Source organism: Rhagoletis pomonella, unplaced genomic scaffold (assembly GCF_013731165.1).
Source record: "Rhagoletis pomonella isolate Grant_MI unplaced genomic scaffold, Rhpom_1.0 Rhpom_scaffold_00007, whole genome shotgun sequence".
In the NCBI taxonomy this organism is placed as follows: Eukaryota; Metazoa; Arthropoda; class Insecta; order Diptera; family Tephritidae; genus Rhagoletis; species Rhagoletis pomonella.
Window position 1 is genome coordinate 26,755,174 of NW_023458561.1, and position 17,417 is coordinate 26,772,590.

The following is a 17,417-nucleotide window of genomic DNA, read 5'->3' on the forward strand; positions in this document are numbered from 1 at the left end:
GCCTTAGTAAAGGTAATAGACAAATATGTAAGGACTACGGTCTTATAGAAAAACCATTGAACTAGTATCAGCACGCATATGTATATGTATAGCGGGCTGCTCTACTGAAACCGCCTTATACGTGCTGACAAGTGCTCTTCGAGATAGCTTATGAAATAAGGCGCTTTTATTGACGAATAATCATTATAGTCGGAGCAGCAAGGGGCTGTACAGAAGGTGGATTATTATCTCAACCACTATGGAACATAGTCGTCAACAGACTGCTCAAAAGCTAACGAGTAATGCTGATGACATTGTTCGAAAACACCCTGGCGATAGCTTAAGGAGCCAAAATTTGGTTCGATAGAACTGCAAAACTTAGTGAAATCAGGGCGGTGGCATCATGCGTAAGTACAACTAGAGCCGTGAAAGCTTGTCCAACCGCATCCTTGAAGTTCTTACCTATCTACATATTCATATGCAGACTCTGGATGCCTGGTACCAACATCGGAACAGAAGGGTTTCTTAGTCGGATATTCTGGCTAGCAGTTCCCTGAAGTTGTAATGCCGAGGGATACCATGGTTCCGATGTTCAGCTTTACAAAAGGTTTAAAACTGATCTCAGTAATAAGAAGAGTTGGGCAGGAATATCCGAGACATGCCGGATAATCCAAAACATGATAGCCTGGTACACTGATGGCTTATTGGATCGAGGTTAAGATACTTGGAATTCGTGTCCGTTTTCAAGGTTGAAATATACGCTATAGAGAGATGCATGGACTTTCATATCAAGTGAAGCTACCGTAATCAGAACATTGCGATCTTGACTGATAGGCCAATCGGCTATTGAGGCCCCCAAATCTCATCAGGCAACAACTAAATTGGTGATGGAAAGCCTTGTTAAGTTGAATACTCTTAGTCTGATAAATCGAGTTTGGGTTCTATGGATTCTGGAACACATTGACATTAAAGGAATTGAGATTGCCGATAAACTTGCAAAGGGCCCAGAGCCCTTCTGTTACATAGGAAAGGGGGTGAATCTCTGTCCTTGCCCTGCTGAAGAAATAGGCTGAAAGAAATCACTACTGCGATAATTTACCAGGTCTAGAGCATTCCAAAGCACTTTTAGGAACAAATAATCTAAAACGCTTTAAGGATTACAAACAACAAGGAAACAAAATAATCTATACATACATATGTATGTAAATGTACCTCACCTAATAAATACAATAAAAATATTAAAAACAATTTCAAGCCGTCTCCATCGATAACTTTAGCTTGTGGAAGAATGTATGACATATACATACGTCTGTGCGTTAAGCAACTTTTTGGCTTGCTGCCCGCTTGACTGACAGCCACTACAAATCCATACATACACGTTTATTTTGGACAGCCAACGGGCAGAAAGGAAATTTATTTTTTAACTTGTCTTCCTCTGTAACATGTAAAAGCGTTTGAATATGCAATGATTTTTTGATTTGTTAAATTTCCACTGTTGGCGAATGAATGCGGAAATCAAGCAAGCTGTCAGCAGTTATTTTAAAATTGGTGCTTTAAAACGATACCAAAATTTTGATAGAATTATCGAATAAGGAAGCATTTTCGGCTACTGTATAAATTAAGTTTTGCACACGTAATATTTTTACCTAAAAAAAAAAATTAGGTAAATTGTTTAAGTAAATGTAATAAAGGTGAAATTTAATCAGTTGCAAATAGTATAAGCGTAAGAAAACATAAATTGACAAAATGAAAAATTCAATTTGCGCCTGAAAGCACAACAGTCATTGGTGAAAGAGGTGGGGAAGATGAAAGTGCAACGACAAAATCAGGCGCCATACAAAGGAATCGTGCTGTCGCTATACTCATGCATAATTTAAGGCGCAAAACAGCGGCGAAACTGCTGTTGACTGCTGTTCTACACGGACCAACTACAAAGTGTCAACGTCAATGTTCATTCAAAATTCATAAAGTTTTGAGAGTGCTGCCGAAAACGAGTGTTCTTCAGTCACCGTCGCAACAGTGATGACAATGGACGCTTTCATTGAAGGCGAGATACTTTCGGAGATAGGAGCGGACACGTTGAATGACAAGTACTAGATGTAGTTGAAACGCTAAAGAAACTCTTTTCAAGTAAATTACCGCTTTCAAAATTCATTAACAGCATTGAAGGGTGTAGCTGTATGGAAAGTTGTGACAATTGAAACATTTTGAGATAATATTTTAGCGATTTTAAACATAGATTGTATTTCTATATTTTGAGGAAAATTGTGTAAAATGGCAAACTTTTCTTATATGCATTTGCATTTTACTCATATGAAAGTATATCGTTCATATTTGTGTATACATAAATATGTAGTATCTTAACTAACCGCCCTATTCCCATACCACTGACAAAACTCAGCGGCTGACTATTGCCTTTACTACTGCACCTAATACTATGCCGAAAATTTATTTTAAGCTGTCGTATGACAATTGTCAGTTTTATTGTTATGACCTACTGAGTAAGTGACAACGGCGAAACAATGTTTATATTGTGTTTTAGGCGCAGTAATTGTGACAATAGTCATATGATGAATTTTGTCAGTGTTGTGGGAATAGGGCGGTAAATTAGCAACATTTTATGTCTCAAAAGTATATTTCCTTAACTTCCAGGGTACCTTCTTATTTTTGTCGTCAACTCGACGATTCTACGAAGAAAGTACTTCTAGGGTTAATTGATTACTGATCCTAGTGCATACATTCTTAGTTATTTAAAAACTAAACACAATCTAGTAATTTAGAAACCGGACATTATTTTTGTTTAGACACGACATAATTTCTTTGAAAATCTAAAACTGGCAAACATTTTTGGTGATTTAAAACCTGGACATAATTTTTGACTAATTTAAAAATTATACATACATTTTTCGTCATTTAAGAATTTTATTAAAATTTTTCGTTAATTTAAAATTGTTCTACGCGATGTTTTTAACAGAAGATCTCCTCTAAGATTGAAAGACCAGGGGGAGAGGACCTGGCTTCTCTTGGCATTTCCAATTGTCGTCACTTATCAAATTGTTGCAAATTCGTCAATAGTTTCTGTATAATAATTTTTGATTGATAAGAAGCAGACTCTGTGCTATTAAAAAGTTAAGTTAATGACCCTAGATTATGTTAGGTTAGGAGTGGGTATATGATGTTTTCCCTACTTTCACTCGGGGACATAAGTGTCTATAGTGAATGTTCTCTTTAAGTGAGTGTCAGCAGGAGTCACATTCCCTCAACCGGGGTTCCCATTCAGAGAGAAATTAGGGCTTTTTCTTGGCATCAACGTACTGTTGAAGAAGCGTGATCCCAACTTCTTGAGACGCTTCGACTGTAGGCCCGAACGGCGACACAGAAAGTAATCAACTGGTCGCTTCACATCCTCATCGTGGCAGGTTCTGCAGAGTTCTGATAGCACAGTGGCCCGTTAAGACACCAGTAACGACTCCTGCTGCAGATTTATTTACTTAGTTTCAGAAGGTCTTGTCTTTTTCCTACTAAGCCGCCAGCCATAATAATCTTGAGATCTGACAGTCTTGTCGCTTTCTCCACAATAATAATAAGAACCTCGAACGTCGCATTTATCCAACTCATCAGCCGACTTGTTCACTTAAATATTGCAATGTCCGGGAACCCAGCAGAGAGTGACGTTGGCACGGCGATTTCACTAGCTTATGTAGATCCTATTGCTTTCAAAGGAAGCCGCTTGACTATCGACAAAGACAGCAGCTTTCCCGCTTGGAAACGTGCTATTCAGTAAGAGGCTAACCGCCTTCTCTATAGATCGTCTCGTAGATTTCTGCTTTGAAGACGCTATATTCGTTCGGCAGCCGAAAGGGCTGGTTAACCTACAGGTCGCCCGAGCTCCAATGCCTTGCTCCATTTTTTTATTATAAGTATATTATAAGTATGCCCCGCCTGCCACTGGGAGTCTCATATCGCATTGTTCTCTGGACGGACTCGTAAGTTTCGCTACATTTACACACCATTGCTCCAAACCTGTACTAAAGCGACTCCTACCTAAAAATAACGTATCGGTTTGCTTTTTGGAGGAAGCATCTCTAAGGTGCAAGGCAAAGGTGATTGAGAAGAAAGTCAATGATTTCGATTAGCAAGTAAATAGGTAGCTAACAAAACGGTTAACTATTTAAATGATAAATATTAAAGGATTGAGCCATCAGACAAAGACTCCTCCTCAGTCCTTATTTCTTGCAGTAGTTTTGATGTGAAAAGGTGTCCGCTGTGCGCCGCCGACCGTACATTCCTACCTGTTTTGAAAAGATGTAAGGGAAATTCCACTTTGTCGTTTCAGATCGGGTCTGCTTCCAAAAGTTGTCGATACATTTATATAGACGTACACAAAATAACGGTTTCTGGCCTTCACTGCTTTAGGTACTTCGGAAAATACGAAAGAAAAAAGTGTAAAGATTAATCCCTCAATAAAATTCCAATGAGGCGAAATACAGTAAGATAGGAAGTACAATAAATATAAAATATTTAGTGTCTTCAAAAGAAAACTAAAAACTAAAGTGGATTAATCAAGCTGAAGCTTAAGTAATTTTATACACATTTTACGGTATCAACCCGAACTACAAGTACATGTGTATGTAAGTGAAAATAGCAGTAAATAAAAGTAAAGAGGCAAACTAAAAAAAAAAAATATTTCCGTTGACAGTGTTCAAAAGCTTAAAGGACTCAAGGGTGTGTTTGCTCAACTTAAATTTTTATAGTTTTACCCAGGTATAACAAGTTTATGCTCATGCATAGATATGTATGTACATGTATGTATATTATGTGTTCAGCAACAAGCGCCTGTCTACTTTTCGCTTAGTAACTGATACCTTCGCTAAGGATATTTGAAAAAAAGACTACACAACGCAAGTAATTAGCAAATCAAGCGTTAAATGCTTTAATCTTATTCGATGCATGCAGCCCATTGGCAAAAATCGTAAAGACGTTTCAACGCCTTTGGCAGGAACAACGAATCGAGCTACATATGCTTGTAGATACACATACGGTCAAAATAATAGAAATACGAGCTTTCGAATAGTATTTACATTTTCCGCTTTTTTTAATGTGCATTCGTTTTTTTTTACAAAAGTAGAGCTTATAATTAAAGACCATACATGCACTGAGAAAAAAGTTAAATGATTTTCGGTTTTTCCATAGTAGGGATTTATAATTTTTGAATAGAAAAAGTATTTTTTAAACAAACGTAAATATAAATTAGTTTGAACAACGATACTATGAAATTTGATTCCACTGGGTCTGTAGAGATGGCTACTAATCCAAGAGGTCATAAGTTCAATTGCTGTCTGAAGGAACTTGTAGTGTTTAGTTTTAATGTGTGTGCCTAACTTAAAAGTTTATAGTTTTACCCTTGCCCTTGCAAAAGCGCCTGTGTAGTGCATAACAAAAGCGTGTTTAAACGAAAAAATCTCAAAAACAAACTTATTTAAAGTAAACAATAAAAATACGAGAAATCATATTTTTCTCTTAGTGTATAAATTTAATTTTTGTACGAAAATCACAACAAAGTTTTATTAAAACTTCCCATTTTCTAATAAACATTTCTGGAAAAAATTTTGGTATGGCGTTTTATAGCATACGTCAACTGTGTGGAAGATCGACCTATCTCGGCAGCCAGTTCTAAAACGCCCTATCTCAAAAATCTTTTCAAGAACGTCCTACTTCATAGTTTGAATGAAGGACGCCCTATTTCAGAATTTTATTTAATAACACCCTATCCCAGAATTCGCTTCAAAAACGCCCTATCTTAGCTGAAAATACATTGAAAAGGTGCTGAGATAGGTCGTTCTTCAATCAAATTCTGAAGTAGGGCGTTCTTGAAAAGTTTTCTGAGATAGGACGTTTTCGAACTGCCTGCCGAGATAGGTCGATATCTCCACAGGTGACGATATCTATTATTATATCCAAAGAAATTTATAATTTCATCACGTTTTGTGGCAGTTTGTAACGTTAGATGACTAGCCCTGGTCAAAATATCATGCTTCCATTATTTTGCTCATGGCTGTAATAATGTACATATATTCATACGTATGAACGTAAGCATTATGTGTATGAATATTTCTAAGGCTGTTCAAGCACTATTTGCAGCAAATTGTGCCATTAAGCGGAACATGTCATTAAGTATCAAATTTCTGTAAGGAAGGATGTACGTATGTAGGTACCCGTATGTTCATATGTACGTTTTATGCTGTTGCGTGCTATAAAATAGATTAACTGCCGTCTTACGCATGAAAGAATTTTGCGAAAAAGTATACTGTTAGTTACTTAGATCTACAGGCACTTTACCTTAAAGTAATACACAGAGTGCATATACAAACACATACATATTAAGCCGTTATACCCAGTCTTCTTATATTGTTGTCTAAGCAGAAAAATTAATCATATGCCCATTAAATCCTTTATTCAATATCCATTTCTCTAAAAATGTCTTAAGAATTTCCTATTTTTTCTCGGCCCGAAACCAGTTATATTTGCTTTCATTGAGCAGTTTGGGCTGCAGACAACTTTCGGTATTCCTGACTACAAACTTTTCGTTTCACAAACACCTGACTGTAACCGGCATATATGTATGACAACCGCATTTGCCCTTGCTTCCTTGAAGACGATGAGACGGCAGAAGACTGTTTGTCCTTATACCCCGCCTTTGCAATTAGGATTAGGTATGAGGCATTCAGCCGCGATGTGTTGCGAGACGAACGCCTGAGCTCTTTGACACCCAGCAAGCAGATTAAGAGGAAACACGAAAAGAGTACCAGTGGGCATTTATTGTTTAGTTTTATCTAAGTTATATTTAAACTAATGGTCATTGATAAATTTAATTAAATTCTTATTTCTTTTTTTTTGCAGGTTTTCACACCAGTTCGTATTTATTTGCTAATCGCTAAGGTGCCCACGAAGGTAGGTCGGCTTTATTTATATAATTTTATTAGATACGTTATATAGCTGATTACTGGTTTCACCAATCAATTTTAAAATTTATCAGACTGTTGAAACTTAATATGACAAATTTTCCGAACAAAATTGTGTAATTTTAAATTTTAGCAGTGTGATAAATTTAAAATTGTTTGGTGCAACCGGGCATGAGTTTACTATAGGGTGAAATTAAGTTATTATAATGTATAGCTCCTAAACAACGGAATAAAAAATTTACGTTATGTTATTTATTGCAGACACAAAAATTCTAATTTGAATATCTCAGAAGTACAATATGCAGGGGTGGCAAAAAAAATAAAATAATCGATTAATTAATCATATGATTAATCACAATCCAAAAAAAAAATGTATTGCAATTGATTGCAATTATTGAAAAATAACTAATTAATCGAATTTTAAAAGCACTTTTTTACAGTGGGTATTCACTAAAAGATTTCTCCATTACTATTTACTATTACTATTTAATCATGTTTGTAAAAACAAAAGTTTTGATAAGCGTTTTGTTATTAAATGGTTGCGTCTGTAGCACCAACTTTTGAAAAAAGGCGCTCAGCAGCCACCGAGGTACCCACTATAAATGCCAGTATTTTTTTCAAAAGTCCGTAAAGTTTTGGGTAAAATTTGGTTCGCCTATAAATCAGGGCCTTTAACGTTGCCACACTTAGTTTTGGAGCTTTTACAATGGGCTTACATGCACAACTATTTACACCATTGTATGCTCGGAACTTGATCAATTCTTGCGGCTGTATGCAATTTCAGAGAACTACAGAATTCATATTTCTTTAAAATATTTCGACGATTATTTTACAGTTATTTGATTAATAATCGATTAATGAAACACAAAACTACGAAGCAATTAAATTGTAAATTGGACAAAAACAATCGATTAATTTAATCGAATTATTAATCGCTGCCATCCCTAACAATATGGAAAAAAGTTTGACGTCAGTTGTTTTTGGCGCAGTCCTTATTATGGATACATGCCCTGACGTTTTGACGATTTTAACTATTTATATTTTCCATGCCAATTTTTTTTTATTTGTTTTATAAAAATATAATTTTTTTCAACAGTAAAAACTACAAGAATCCATTTTTTTTAATTTCATACATAACTCGGGGGAAAATGCAAGAAATACCAAGTACTTTTCACCCAAATTTCGAATTTTCCGATTCGGATTTTTGAAAAATTTTCCAGTCGCTAAAAATTTCCGTTGAATTTTGAGAATTGTTTTCGCTGAGGTTGTCGCGTACCTTTTTTCATTTAAAAAAAGATTGTGTTTTTGCTGTTGAATGAATTATGTATTTATATTGAAAAAAAAAAAAAATTAAAACTTTAGTACGGAAAATATAAATAAAACCCTCAATACGTCAGGCTATGCATATCTTTGACGCTGATTATATACCATTTTTCCCAATGTTAAAATTATTTATATATGTATCTAGTTGTGGTTTCGAAACCTCTAAGCTCACATTACACCGTTAAAAAATGTACGATATAGTGGCTATACCTTGTGTATTGCCTAAATAATTAACTTTCTATTTCTTCCAGATCGAATGCCATTTTCACTATTTGGATATACAGGCAGTAGAAAGTAAAAAATCCACACACTTCGCGATCATCACAAATGATCGCCCATATTCATTTGTAACGAGCTTTGACGCGGGGAGCTTCAGTGCGGTAAGTTCAACTGAATGTATAGCGCAAAGAATATTCAATTTGAGATTAACATTGTGTGATTTGCATTTTTAATTACAGAACGCTGATGTTATACTCACCGATTTGGCATCGGCAATTAAGCACATTTTTCCAACAGTTCCTCTCAAGTACATCATAAGAAGGGTAAGTAAGTGTTTACGAATTGTAAATAAAGGTACTACTTATACATTCATACATATGTATGTACATCGCATGGATTCACAAGAATTCATATGAGCTGGGGCATGAAGTTTAAGCTGCCCGCGCTCACAAACTGCTAATTGACGTATGAAATTGGGTCAACTTGCAGTAAAGTGTTTGCTGTAAATTAATGTGTAAATATGTACATACATATGTTTGTAAACGTCAATTCGTAAACTATACATGTATGAACGAACATTCATACTAGCTGGTATACGAGTTTGTAAGTCATACATATTTATGTATGTATGTAGTTATGAGCGAATTAAAGCGCTCTGGCCGAGGGTGAAAAATCAAGAAGTTCTTTTATGCTTCAGGGCTGCTTCTACTTCTTTCTCTCAGGGTTATACACAAGTCAAGTTAAGAGCAAATGGTTTGCCAAGCATTTGCCTGCCTGCCGTCACATGTGTACATAGTTCATAACGCCATGGTGGATGCCATAAGTGCGTACATTACGTACGCCAAATCAGCGCATCAACTTTACATCGCCTGCTGCACAAATTGAAATTGGCTTATTACGCATTTATTTCGTTTTTTTTTTTCAATTTGTTCGTTACTGCGTACACTAGGAGTTTCAAAAATATACGATGGTTGACTGTACATCAGGGTGGTCCACAAAAAATTTAAACTGTTAAGCTCTCACCCCAGATCTCAAAACCTCGAAACTTGGCTATTTCTATGTCATATTTCAGCGGAAGATTTTTCATAAAAATTCGTACAGAAATTTTGCGGTTGGCCGACTATATCCAAAGAAATTTGCAATTAAGTGAGTGCATTTTTTTCGGATCTCAAAAACCCGAAATTCCGCTATATCTCAAAAACTGTTCTAATCTTTTACATTTTGATTTCGTATTCGGATTCAGCGGAAAATTTTACATTAGAGTGTGTATAAATATGTCGCCTGGTCGGACATTTTTTTTTTTCATTTTTGGAAACCTGTGATATTGCTAGGGTTGCCAGATTTTTTGCGTGCGTGAAATCAGTAACTTAGATTTTTTCTTGCTATCTAAATCAGTACTTTTCAGTACACTTTTATTCAAAATAAAATTATGAATGTAAGTAATAGAAAATACTTTAAAACGCCAGGGTAATTGTTTTTAACAATATTTTGGTATACATATAAATAAAATGTAGTTCATAAAAAATAAAAATATTATTCATTTTAACATGAGTGTACACATTAACAAGTAGTCTAAAATACTCTTATAATATCATTGTACTCAGCAGTCAATAAATTGCTATTTTAAAATTACTTTTAATTACTTTTAATTTGGAGTTTACTTTCAACAATTTTAATTAGCAGTCGGTTTCTCTCTTTGCGCCAGGAAGCAAACTTAACACTTAAGATCCTCTCAGTTTCTTCGTTTGAAAAAACAAAATTACATATTTTTTCTAACTGTGAAAACGTAAAACTATTTAAAGACTGCATCCATATTTCATTATGGTTTAAATTCCTTTTTTCAAATGCGCAAAAACTTTGAAGGGCTAACAATTCGCAGAGTATCTAACTCGATGTTTTTATGCAAAAGTACACAGTACGACATTTGAAAAATCCGTACGTCTGGCAACCGTAGTTATTGCCGACAGAAATGCAAGTCGGGCCCGAGTATGTTCTATTATGAAAAACTTGTAGTCCTTTTGCCACGCCCATTACAAATTATATATCGTTAGAAAGCTTAGAATATAAGCTATGGAAATAAGTCTTTTGTGAGAAAAATAAAAATGGTTTATGCAATATTTTTTTTTACCGTGGTAGAAAAAAATTCTTGTACACATTGGTGTAGTTTAAACAAAATGTTGATATACAATTTTTTCCTGGTACACTTCGCTAATTTTGCCCCATGCGGAAAAACACTTTCCTAGAAATGGTATAGAATTCCTGAAAATCAATATACGGGTATTCTTTTTTCCATTTATGTAGAAAAATCCTACGGTGTGAGAGCTTAACATTTTAAACTTTTTTCCGCCGCATGTATTTTTGGACCACCCTAGTGTGCTTGTAATCAGTTTTCATATTAGCCTATATGTACGTGCCGGTGTCACTTGCTCAATCTGTGCGTTCATCACATGCCTAGTACTCGTTCGTTGAGTTCAACTTGAAGCTAACTACTCGCTAATGTAGCTACTTAGTTGATTTTTTACTATGCGGCCTTCCTTGTTACGTTCTTTCAGCCTACAGTTGCAACATTTCATTTTGATTAAGTTCGTTTACAGAGTTTTAAAATCTTTATTAATTCATTTGTGCGCGTGTGCTAAAAAATACATGCATATGTTTGTATGGGCATACATGCGGAGGGAGAATATGCCTGCACATTAGCATTAACCGTTTGAGAGTTTCAGGGCAAATTGTACATTTAACCTAAGTACCTATTGAGCTAAGCATACATACATATGTGTGTGCTTTCAGAACTGGTAATGCGCTGTGACCAGAAGCGCATAAACTTCATGCGATACAATTTTTCATAATCATACAAAATTTTTCCTTAATCCCTCCTTCTTTTGAGAACGACTACGACAATTCTTTAAAGGACTGTGATTTGAGGATATGCATCTGGAATGTCCGGACCCTTAATGGGGAAGGTGCCTCTGAACGGCTGGTTGACGTCCTTGGAAAGGCAAAGGCTAGCATCACCGCCATCCAAGAGTTGCCAAGAACGGGTCAAGGCAGAACAGGTGGAGCCTTGCAATGTCTACTACAGCTGCTATGTAAAGAGACGCAAATTCGGTGTTGGATTTGTGATGATAGAGATGCATCTTGCCACAATCTGCCTCAATTCTTCAACATCTCGCTCATTTACCCCGACGGCAAAGAAGGACGATGAGGGAGCTGAGGAGGCAAACGAGACGAGTGCGACATGCGGAAGGGTTCAAGATCAGGGCTCGAATCGTAACATCCGTTCACGGATCGAAAACGATACGAAAGAAAATAAAACAGGATACGTCAGGCAATATAAGCTGAATGGGACAAAGAGTACGTTCACGTATTTCATAATCCGAAAAATGTGCTTTTACGTAACGAGTGGTGCGCTATCGTATGAGACGATTCGATGCCAGGAAGAATTCCTGTAAGAACAAACACTTCGACCTAGTGACCTATGTTCAGAGCATGCTTAAATTATGGAAGGAACACTTCTCCATCCTGTTTAATGGTATCAGCACTGAAGCTAGCGGAGCAGATGAACCCAAGTCCCCAGTCGAAGATGTCCGGGCCGATGTCCTACTGAAGAAAAAACTATTGGATCAAACGGCCTGCCAGCTGAGCCAAGGTGTTATCACGCGTATTGGGAGAAAGGCTGAAGTCCACCGTCAACGAAGTGATTGTGGATTATCAGGGTCTGCCATATACTAGCAAGTAGAGCAGCGAAACAAGCGATCTATTAGTCGATTTAAAAGCCGCTATATATATAAAATGAGTTGCCTATACGTCGCGATGCCTGCATTTGGTATCCCCGCGAAAGTAATACGGCCGTTTAAAAATACAGCCAGCTCTGGCAGAATTAGGAAGAACTTTTCCGAGCCGTTTAATACCTAACGAGCTTTAAAACAGCGCGGCTCTTTTTTGTGTGATTCGTTAAGTTTGATGTTTCAGAAGATAATAACAGCTGCAGAACTGAATAAGCTCAGGCAGAATTTTGTATAAGATTGGCCTCAATAAACGAACTTTGTGTTCTGCATTTTCCATTTTGGATATAGAAGCAAAGCGAATGTGTCTGGTGGTGTTAACAAGGCGAGAACAAGGCGAAGTAAACAAGTTTAAAAAAAGTTGGCGACTTCATTTATTTGGAAACCAGCATTAATAGAATCACCCTTACCAATAAGTGCTGCTTTGGACTGAGTAGGCAATTTTAGTGTAAAATCCTCTCCCGACGTACAAAAGCCAAACTATAAGTTACTCATCGTGACTTTAGAGTATTCGAGTAAAACGTTTTGTGGAAGATTTGCGGTGCGTTACGTATTGGCGACGGTGAATATTACATTCAATGGAACTATATACACATAGTCCAGCGAAATAAAATACCGTGGCTACGCAGGCCTAACACCAGTGGTGCTACTTATGCACCTGCATACTCATTCATTTATTGGTCAAATATAAGTAGCGTGCCTACAAATTCACAATTATTCACAAACCTCATGTCGAAGTTTAAATAAAGTTTAATTCAATGTTGTTTTTTGTTTTGTGTGTGTGTAAAGTTCGTCGACTTTTCACCCATTATGCCAACGGACGCTAGAGACTTGCATTCATACACACATACATCTACATGTGTACATATGCATGTATGGATTTACGCGTGCACAGCTTTTTAAAACATTATCCCGTTCAGTAGAGCACCCAGCGCGTTGTAGCTAGACCATATTCCTTTTATTTTTTAATTTGCAAAGTGGGCGTTTTACTGGCTGCCTCAGTTCTGTTGGCTGGCTATGATAATGAATGCATGCGGCTATGCGGCTATGTACAACTGTGACAAATTAATTGTATTCGCATTATGAGTTGCGTGTCTTTGTGACTTGCAACTTTTACGCGATACGCCACAAAGAGAGAAGAATACGAAGGTAACAGACGTTTGCTACTACATATTTGACTATTTAAATCTTTTGTGTGAAGAAGTACTTGCCATATGGGTCGGCGAAACGATTGCAATACCATGGAATTTCTGGTAACGAGCATTTGTCCATATTTATCCCACACATTTAACTAATTTTATTATTTGTGGAAGGAAGTAATTAAAAAATGTACACCACATATTACAAGGCAAAGTCGGGGAATTTAATGTAAAATATTGGTACTAATTATATTGCAAAATTAACTGTTATAAAAGTAAGCGGAGCATGCTTATGTCATTAGAAGAGAGCATTGGAAATGGAAGTGAAAAGGTACTTGTTTAATGCACAGTTCAAAAAAATACTTCTTCTAATAGACTTCTGCATGATTTATCGCTATCGATGGTACATTTTCATTTTTTAAATTCTTAGCAATCGTGTTTTTCTTTCCTAGCAAAACCAATTTTACTTTTATCAGATTTCAAATAAGATTTCGCAAGCTAGACATTTAAATCTGCAATACTTTAGGAATAAACAAGCTGATGCTCTGTATTTTTAAATTTTCGAATTCAGGGAAAATTCCAGGGCTGATCAAATGGCTAGGCAGCGCACCCTTGAGGTCATCACCCCAAACAGGAGGACATAGGAGTTCCTTTGGCAACTTTTGCTAGACTAAGATGTAAATACCCTGCATATTATTTCATGTTCATTTCAGAGGAGTTCTCTGAAGTGGCCATAAACTGCCTTGGGAATTATATTTTGAGCACCCAGCGCTTGTCCTAACTTTACCTCGCGGGGTTGCCACCTTACCTAACAATTTTCGAATCGCTTTATTACGATGCTCCGAGTACTGTTTCCAATTTAACCGGGGTCAAAATTTACTTTCTTATCTATGTATCTACAAATGTATATATGTATGTACATTAGGGCGGGTCGAAAATCTAATTTTTCTCAAATCCCTTGGTAATAGTGAAAATATATTGTATCATGAAGTCAACAACAAGCCTGCAAAATATTAGTATTTTATTTTAATTGTGAGAGCCCGCGCATCGACCGCCAAGTGACCCACAGCACACTAGTCGAATAAGACCAATTATTGTTAAAAATTCTGGGTTCAGTAAAAAGGGTTGGTGCATATTATTAGATAATGAATCCGTTAACGCAAAAGGTAAAGTCAAATATCATTTCTCGCAGCCCTTTAGCTTATCGTTAATCTCAAAGATATCTCTTTTCAATAAAATTTTAATTGTTCTCTTGATAATTGCACTGGCCTATAGTCTAAAGATGTAAAGAACATCATTAATATTGCTGGCGTGCATTTTGGTCGCTGGTTCCAAATATTCTAATCTTTTTTTAATATTAGCTATAGTTTGCGATTTTTTCAAATTTAGGAACAATTTCGGTAGCTCTAATAGAATATCCATTATTTTCCATCATCGTGAAAAAATTTTGTTTATGCAAATGAGTATGGAAACACTGAACAGGAACAACTTCTAGAAACACTAATTAGTTTACTTATGTTTATGCATACAATTTAAAAATTGCAAATATAGCAAAATGACAAAATATTTTGTTTACAATTTTTTTTATTTTAAAATAATTGGTTTATAATCTGAACGATTTTCATCATATTATTATCATAAATCAGTAACAGTAAGTCTCGCCTTCAATTTGTTAATTATTACGTACCGATCGAGTAACATTTACCAAAGTTATATCGAAAAACTTAAGTGGATTTCCAGGTTTTTTCTAAAAAAAAGTTTCTCTTCTATTGTACATATAAAAAAGCTTCAAATAAAAGAACCGGATTACAGAAAACTATGCCAGCGAGTGACTTTTCATTCAAGCTGAATGCAAAGCAATATCGTCCAATTGGAGAGTCCCCAAAAGGATTTCCCAGAATATGTTAAAGACTATTGCATTTACCTACAGACACTTTTTGACATAATGGAATTAACTAAAATATTTATGTATATCTAAACAGTTCTTGCACGTCCCCTACTTTCATACAACGGCAAATTTAGAAACCGCGAAAAATGTGCTTCTCCGGTGACTATTGAAACCGTTCCGCACTAATTTTCAATACTACATGCAATGCATTCATTCACCACGATCTTGAAAACTGACCAAATCGGCGTGACCATTTTCCATGGTCATTTTAATATTATATAAACATCCGAAAACATTAAAACGTTTGAAATAAATCTCCTCACTTTTTTTTGTATTTTTCGCTTGGTTGCTGAAGTAATGAAGAATTGGGAAAATATAGTTTTTGTAAGTTTTATCTTAATATCTTAAAAACGTCTAGACTTATTGAAAAATGATAAATGAACGTGAGGTACAAAATTTAATAGCCCTTTATTTGATATATCGTCCTGTTTATAACAATAACGCATTCCATAGATATTACAAGCCAAAGTTTCATTTTCAAAAATTCATACATTTTGATTCAATTGCGTGGGCTAAAGATACGTTTTGAAATAATCTTTCGTGGCCAATAACAATTGGCTTAGACATAAGACATCATAATATTACTATTACAATACGGTCAAATGACTTTTATTTTCCCCCATACAAAATCGACCCAGCCTAATGTACATATATAATATGCGAAGGGATTTTTTGTGTAGGTCATCAGATCTGTCGAGTTCGTTCGTTCGTGGTGTGTAGATTTGCAATAAGGTTTAACTTTCTCGAAAGATTTAAAAACTAAAGTCAAATAATTTAAAAAATAAGATCAATTATTACAATACGGTTGGCAGTCATGCCACCTGTTCAAAAAATTAAATTAAATTTTAATTAAGGGAATTAGGTATTTGATATACATATGTGTCTCAATATGAGTGCCATATGAAATAGGTTTAAGAAGGTAGCAGTTGAAAATATTTTGAAGAGGGCTGCCACCTATTTTAACAGGTCTATTCTGCACGTTACCGAAGATTTTGTGACCGGAAAATTGTATTACCAAAAAATGTTACCACTTCTTGGCACCGGGATTCTAGGTACGTTGGTAATGCAGTGAAAATATTCAGCAGTTCAGCTATGGAGATTTGTGGAAATTCGTGTACTGCATATTTCACGGGGCAATATTTTGTTACCAGCTCATGAGATGGTAACCAAATTTACCGGTTACAAGAGCGCACAGAATGCGAAAAAGGTTTAAAAATTGACAGACACTTTAATTACCGGTTACAAAATTTATGTTACCAGCGCAGAATAGACCTGTAAAAGCCGAATTTAGTTAACTTATTTATACACAAGTTATATGGAATATTAAGATATGGGTGTTAAACGATCTTTAGTGTTAAGAAATCTTTAGTTTGAACATTTCGAATTTGTTGCTGTTTTAAGAGGATTGCCACCTGTTGAAAAAGTTAATTTCAAATTATCTAATAAGTTAAATGAATTATTAATAATTAATTATTATTATTATATTGTTTCAGAACTGTATTTAGGAGAGTTGCCATGTGTTTGAAAAATTAAATTCAACTTGTACATTACGTTAATTTCATTTATTCTAAATTCAATTTGATTCTTCAGTTAGAGAAATATGTATGTATGCATGTACCAATGTGAGACGAAAGAGCTGTAAAAAGATTTTGTATTGAGAATACTTTTAAAGAGGGTTGCCACCTGTTTGAAAAGTCGAATTTATTTAACTGATACATAAGAGTAATGAAATATTAAAATGTGGGTTTCAAACGAAAATATTCGCAAAATAATAACTAGATTTCAAATTAAAGACCTTGAATTGTATTTGAATATCAATGTTGAAAAATTTATTTAAAAAAAATTTGATCATATCATCTACAGCTCGTAACTCTTCAAGCATCTTCCGAAAGCATTACTCATTATTATAAAACTCTTAACACACACACACACACCCCTATCTAACTTTCTTCTAAACATTCAAGATATGCAAATTCTTTAATAATTTCTCATCTGAGGCCGTTAGCAACAATAAAAGTAAATAGTGCTATAACTTCTACCGCTTAGACTTTGTTGCTTTTTCAAT

At 35.3% G+C, this 17,417-nt stretch overlaps 1 protein-coding gene across 3 annotated transcripts in view; it reads left to right on the top strand.

Moving 5' to 3' along the window:
• Window positions 1–6,866: 6,866 nt before the first annotated feature.
• LOC118742510 (F-actin-uncapping protein LRRC16A) overlaps window positions 6,867–17,417 on the top strand; it is a 63,267-nt gene continuing 52,716 nt past the window's right edge. For all 3 annotated transcript variants that reach the window (XM_036474636.1, XM_036474637.1, XM_036474638.1), the window contains exons 1-3: window positions 6,867–6,930; window positions 8,516–8,644; window positions 8,723–8,806. The gene's annotated coding sequence lies outside the window, so the exon portion shown is untranslated. The remainder of the gene's footprint in view (window positions 6,931–8,515; window positions 8,645–8,722; window positions 8,807–17,417) is intronic.